Genomic DNA, 7,698 nt, shown 5'->3' with positions numbered 1-7,698 from the left:
ATTAATTATCAGTAGAAAGAAAAAGTATAGATTTTAATTTTAATTATATTTGAACAAGTAAAGTCTCAAAATGTCTCAAGGAAAGAAAGGTACAAGAAGCAAAAAGAATGAAGAAGATGTGTTAGTAGAAACACAACCTATACAAGAGGAGAGTTTAGTTCAAGTTCCACAAGATACTGCAGAAATGAATCCAGAAAGAGAGGAAAATGTCAATATGGCAGCTTTGATGTCATTAATGATGCAGATGAACAAGACAATGGAAGAGAATATGAAAAAAATGGAAGAGAATTCAAAAGAAGTCAAAGAAGACATAAAAAAAATAGAACAGAAAATGGAAGAGAATACGAAAAAAATGGAAGAGAATTCAAAAGAAGTCAAAGAGGACATGAAAAAAATGGAACAGAAATTGGAAGAGAATTATAGAAAATTAGAAAAGAAAATAGAAGATAATAATAATAAAATTGTAAAACAAATGGAAAAACAAATGGATAAAAAACTTGAAGCTGCAGAGAAAAAAGTTGCAAATGAAATAAAAAGTATACGGAATGACTACAAGAAAAGGATAGACAATGAGAGGACAGAAGTAAAGAGGATTATTCAAGATAATAAAATAGATATAGAACAGAAAATAGAGTTACAGAAATGTAACTTAGAAGAAAAAATTAACGAAGACAGGAGAAACACAGAAGAAAAATTAGACGATATACAACAAAATATCCAAATAAATAGTAATCAAATAAGAAATGTGGAACAGAGAATAGATGATATTTCACAAATGAGAGACATAGGGAGACCTTACTTAAATTTAACAAATGAGACTGGGATTAAATTCTCTGGTAATATAAAAAATTTGCATCCTAGAGTATACATAAATAGTTTAAAACATAAATTAAGATTTGTGAATAATATTAATGATATTAAAGATTATATTAGAATGACATTAAATGACAATGCAGCAACTTGGTTTGCTAGTATTGAAAATGATTTAGATAACTTTCAAACATTTGAAAATAAATTTTTAAATTATTATTGGGGTGAATTAGAGCAAGCAAAGTTTAGAGAAATTCTATATTTTGGTAAGTATAATCAAAATTTAAAATCAAATATGGTAGATTATGCATTGAAACTGATAACAGTTGCAAAATATTTAGAACCACCACTTAGAGAGGATGAAACAGTCTTAAATGTATCTAGACATTTTGATGCTGATGTTGTCCAAACAGTAACTGTACAAAATATTCAAACAATAGATAGTTTTATTAATTTTATTCAAAGAATACAAAGAGGCAATATGACAAGTAATAATAACAACAGAAAAAACAATAATAACTTTCAATATAATAAAAATGATATTCAACAATATAGACAATCATATAACATTAATACTAGGTATGGTAATAATTTACAAAATTTTAATAATAATAACAGTACTAATAATAATAGACAAGATTTTAACAATAGAAGAAATACAGAGCGACCTATCTATAACAGACAGGTAAATTGTGTTCGAAGGAATAGAAGCTGCGAAGACAGGGAACGAAGTACTACAAGGCAGGAAAATGTGAGTAGAAGTCATAGTAGGGAAGGACATAGGACATCAGATTCAAGTGGTCAGATACAATCTGACAATTCTAATAATCAAAATTTTGTGCAGTAAACTTTCTGAATTACAAGTTAGGCCATTGCTATTATGAAAAACCTTCTGAATTTATTTCTTTAGATGAAGATAAAATTATTGAATCTATTAATTTAATTTATATAAATGCTTTGGCCAAAAATAAAATGATTAAGATTATGATAGATACTGGTTCAGAAAGTACTTTAGTCTCGGAGAATTTTATTTTTAATACATTAAAACTATCAGATATAATAAAGATTCCAAAAATTAAAATTATTGGTGCAAATAATAAGAAGTTGGGTGAAATTGATAAACTAGCCAATTTTAAAATTAATATTCTTAATAAAGAAATTAATATGCAAGGATTTATTGTCAAGGATTTATGTGTTGATATATTAATGGGAAATGATGAATTGGAAAAGAAGAAAGTAAAGATAGATTTTGAAGAAAAAATGGTAACTTTGGAAGGGCAAATAATTAAATTTATGCAGAAAGATGAGGTGGAAGAAGGAATAAGAGTTGATAGGATATTATTAAAAGAAAATAATGATGTTTATGAAGAAGAAATGTATTTTGATGATAGGGCTATGTCCCAAAAGAATGTAAAGAATAATTATTGTAGTGAATATTTAAGGAATGGAAATTTTAAGCAGATGGATGCCTACGAGGCGGAGTGCGTAAAATTGGAAGCAAGGAATAATGAGTACATAATGAAGAATAATTTTATTTGTAAAGAAGAAGATATAATGAAAGTTTTAAATTGCCCTGAAGAATATAAATCGATAGTCATTTCCATATTGCAGCAACACAAGGGACTTGTCAATAAAGAAAATAGAATTGCACAAAATTATATCCATAGTATAAAAGTTAAAGAAGAAAAAGATTTTAAAACAAAATCATACCCAATACCATATAAATACAGAGAAGAAGTAAACAAAACAATTAATAATATGTTAGAAGATGGGATCATTGAGAAGGCAGACACACGTTTTATTAACCCCATAGTAGTAGTACGAAAAAGATCAGGTGAAATCAGGTTATGTTTGGATGCAAGGAATATTAACAAGATTACTGAAAAGCAATTTGAAGCACCAATGAGTATAGATGGAATACTAGGAAGAATTACAGGAATGTCATTTTTCACTAAAATCGATTTACAGCATAGTTTCTGGTTAATACCTCTAAAAAGAAAAAGTAGACAGTATACAGGATTTCAGATAGATGGAGTAGTATATCAATTCAAAGTAGTACCATTTGGACTTCAATCATCTTGCAGTGCTCTATGTAGATGTCTTCATGATATTTTGGATCAATATGAACATTTTGTAATTCACTACATTGATGATATATTAATTTTTTCTAAAACAGCTGAAGATCATGAGAAACACCTAAAAATTATAATAAATAGATTAGACAAAGTTGGACTAAAAATAAATCAAGAAAAATGTACATTTTTTCAAAAAGAAGTCATCTATCTAGGTTATAAACTTAACACTAAGGGAATCGAAATGGATCCAGAACGGACACAAGTCATTCAGGAATATAAAACACCACACAATTTAAGAACTTTAAGAGGATTTATTGGAATAATTAATTATTATAAAAGGATGATACCGGATCTAAGTATAAAAGAAATTCCATTACTTGAACTACTGAGAAAAGGTGTAAAATGGAGATGGGATCAGAGAAGAGAACTAGCATTCCAAGAAATTAAAAACATTTTTCTGTCAAATTTGAAAATATACTATACTGACTATACACAGCCATTCATACTAAGAACAGATGCATCAATAGAGAGATTATCAGGGGTATTATTACAAATACATGATGGGGTCGAATACCCAATACAATTCATTTCAAGAATCACAAAGCCACATGAAAAGGGTTACTCAGTTTCAGAATTAGAACTAGCAAGTATAATACACTGTGTCACAAAATTAAGATTTTATTTGTTGGGTAATGAATTCACAATAGAAACAGATCACCAAGCTTTAACGTCTATATTAAATAACAAATATGGAAACAGTAGAATACATCGGTGGAGTCTAATACTTAGTGAATACTGCTTTGAAATCAAATACATTTCTGGAAAATCCAATATAGTGGCAGATGCTTTATCAAGGTTAGAAAATACATCACAAAAAGGGCAGCGAACAATAAAAATTGGATTAAATCAATTAGTAGAAAGTACTGGATTATATTCTAAAGAAGAAATTATAAGAGATCAGATCAATTTGAGTGAAAAACAAAAAGTCCTTAGGAAAGATGGGGTATATTATAAAATAATAAATGGCATAGAAGTATATGTAATAACTAGAACTTTAGCAAAGAAAATATTGAAAAATTTACATAACAATTATATGCATATTGGTTCAAGAAAGCTATGGATGCTATTTAGGAACAATTATTTTGCAAAGAATGACATAAGTATAGCAAAGGAAATTACTACCCAATGCCCAATATGTCAACTAAACAAAGAAAAGAATTTCAAAAACCAGAACACATATAAATCTAATGTTGTATATGAAAAACTAAATACAGTTTCCATGGATTTTATTTCAAATTTAGTTCTCAGTCCAACAGGAAAAAAGCATATACTAGTGATAGTTGATTTATATACAAAATTTATTAAACTATATCCCTGCTCTAGAACAAATGTTAAAACATTAAAATTATATATTAATCAATTTTTCGAAGAAATAGGACCATTTAGAAATTGCATAATAGATAATGCTACATATTTTAACAACCAAAAATTTCGGACATTTTGTGAGAAAAAGGGAATCAACATTCATTTTACAAGTATCAGACATCCTCAGGCAAATCCTGCAGAAAGATATATTAAAGAAGTTATAAAATATTTAAGGATACTGTGTCAAAATCAACACGAAACTTGGCAGCAACATATACCACAAGTAGAATATTTTTTAAATAATACACATAATTTGAATACAGAGGAAGTACCAGAATATTTAATGTTTGGCCATATAGGAAACAGAAAGTGGATTAGTGAATATAATCAGGATATGTTAGAACAAGTAATGCAGAAAGTGAATAACCGAATTAGGAGGAAAGCTGAAAAATATATCAGAAGACAAAATCGAAATATAAAAAAACCAATCACATTTCAAAAAGGAGACCTAGTGTTAATTCGTTCACTTAGAAAAAGTAATGTTAAAGAAAACCGTTGTAAGAAATTACAACCAATGTTTGAAGGTCCATATACAATTGAAAATCAGAATGGACTAAATAGTTATGTGTTAATAGATGCAGAGAACAGACTAAGAGGCGTGTTTCACATCAATGACATTTTTCAATATCACGAAGAGATTGAATAATGTTTTCTATACCTTTAACACAAATATAATAACACTAATAACTTACTGATAGATCCATTTCATAGATAGATGGTAGATTTCTTTGTTGTGAATCAATTTGACATCATACTTGTTGAAATTTGTATATATGGAAATTAATTTGTACCCTAAAAATCATAATTTGGGGTTAGACACAAAATTGATACTATAATTGCTATAAAAATGTCTTTCTAATATAATAAAGTGGAAAAACTTACCAATTTATATTAATGAAAGTTATTTTGAATGGAAATACTTCCTAGATTTTGTCTATAAATAAACAGAACACAATATAGATTATATTTTTAATTAAGGTTATATTTTATTCTCTGATATCGCATCCATTGCTCCATTTGACATGACAGTTTGACCATAGAATAGACGAACTGTTCTCCGTTATTCTCTGTTTTGACATAGACAGCGAACAGGGATGTATTTAACACATTTTAAATAAATAAAAAAAAAAATTTGATTTATTAAATTTAATAAGGTATGAGAAAATTAATATTTAAAAAAATAATATGTAAATTATTTATTTTAAATATTATTTTTGGGGTATTGTAACGATTGGGGTTTATAGAAAATAATTTATAAGTTATATACTACATAATATTAGATATAAAAAAGTATTTGATTATTTTAAATAAGTTATATACTAGAGAATTTTATAAAAATATATTTATGTGAGGGCATTTTAAGAAATTAGCATATAATAATTGTAAAAAGTTGTATTTTAATATTGTAAATATATATAAGTGAGCCATGTGCATAGGCAACCAAAAATACTCTCGGAGTAATTTGACAGATATAAATTAATCATAAGGGAATATAAAGTGGGGTTATATAATATATTGTTTGAATTGTGTATTTTATTAAATTAGAGTGTTAGTTACTTACTGTTAGTTGAAGAGATTAATTTATGAGCATTTGTTAGCTGAATAGTAATTTAAAAATTTTTATAATTTATAAATTTTATTTATAAATTGTAATATTTTTTATATCATTAAAAAATACCTATTTCTTTAAATATAATCTGTCTATCGTATCCTCGGGAGGTTATATAGAAGATCAGTTATATGCCGCTGGTACGCAATGGTATACAAACTGAATCTCGCCCTACTGATATAATATTTTGTTGTAAAGAAAAATTGATTTGTTTGTCAATAAAGACATTAATTATTATTATTCACACTATTAGTATTTTTAATTGGGGTTTTATCGAATCATTACACTCGTAAATATTTTTGAATTTTAACGTTTTTATTAACTATAAAGTAAACTTAAAATTAAAAGAGGTTTTAATTTTAAGTACTCGTACAGTACTAATCGAGTAACGACGAGAAGTAGATCCACCAGGCTTGAGAATGGCAAGTGAGACCTTGCCGAAACGTCGCCAAAACAATGGTTTTCAAGAAAACCAGCATTTTACAACGCGGAGTCAAACCCGGAAAAATAGTGACAGCACATATAGCTCCCGCGGAAACCTCAAAACAAACATATATATTGTAACGATTGGGGTTTATAGAAAATAATTTATAAGTTATATACTACATAATATTAGATATAAAAAAGTATTTGATTATTTTAAATAAGTTATATACTAGAGAATTTTATAAAAATATATTTATGTGAGGGCATTTTAAGAAATTAGCATATAATAATTGTAAAAAGTTGTATTTTAATATTGTAAATATATATAAGTGAGCCATGTGCATAGGCAACCAAAAGTACTCTCGGAGTAATTTGACAGATAGAAATTAATCATAAGGGAATATAAAGTGGGGTTATATAATATATTGTTTGAATTGTGTATTTTATTAAATTAGAGTGTTAGTTACTAATTTAATTATATATTCTGATCTGAAAAGCCTAAATGTCAACAAAATTATCAATGGAACATTAACGAATTCTCCAGAGTGCAGAATTTGACCATTGTTTATGGTCGAACATTCTCGAAATAATGATTATGGCGGTGGATGGAACAGATATTTTTTCGAGAACATCCATATCGATTAAATAGAACAAAATTGGAACATGATCTCTTACCAGATGGTTCTAGAAATCCAAAAACATATAAATACCCGTGATTTGGATTCAAGATGGCAGTTTTTAGGGAAGTTTTTAGTCTGAAGTCAAGCAGTCAGGAAGTTTTTAGTCTGAAGTCAAGCAGTCAGGAAGTTTTTAGTCAGAAGTCAGGCCAGTTCATTATGAAAGTTATTAGACACATTTAGTTAGTGAAGAGTGAAGTAAATGGTTCAGAATTTTCAAGACAGTCAGTGAATCAGTTACAAATGGTCAAATTGTTTAATATAGTGAGTTAAATGAAGATTAAAATTTATGCATATATTTAATGCACATTTATAATTATACACAAATAATTATTGAAGATTATAAAAGTATATTAGAATAATATTGGATGGACATTGGAAGGAATTAAAACTATATTATGATTGGAGATTGGTATAAATCAACTTATAATAATTGGATATTGGTATATTGAAAAGAAGAATAAATATAAATGGTGTTTGCTGGTTGGCTTGGTGGTATATAAATGCTGGTGAAGAAAACTATATCTTAAATTGGTAGAAGCTGATAATTGGAAAAAAGTAATTTCACAAAAACAAGGATAACCGAAGTACGAAGACATTCAGTGGTGATTAGAATATATATAGTGGAAAACAGTTCATTTAGGCATTCAGTGAAAGAAAGGTACAAAATTTTGTT

The sequence above is a fragment of the Diabrotica undecimpunctata genome, chromosome 5 (assembly GCF_040954645.1).
Source record: "Diabrotica undecimpunctata isolate CICGRU chromosome 5, icDiaUnde3, whole genome shotgun sequence".
Taxonomy (NCBI): Eukaryota; Metazoa; Arthropoda; class Insecta; order Coleoptera; family Chrysomelidae; genus Diabrotica; species Diabrotica undecimpunctata.
The sequence above is the reverse complement of the archived record's forward strand: the minus strand, read 5'-3'. Positions refer to the sequence as shown.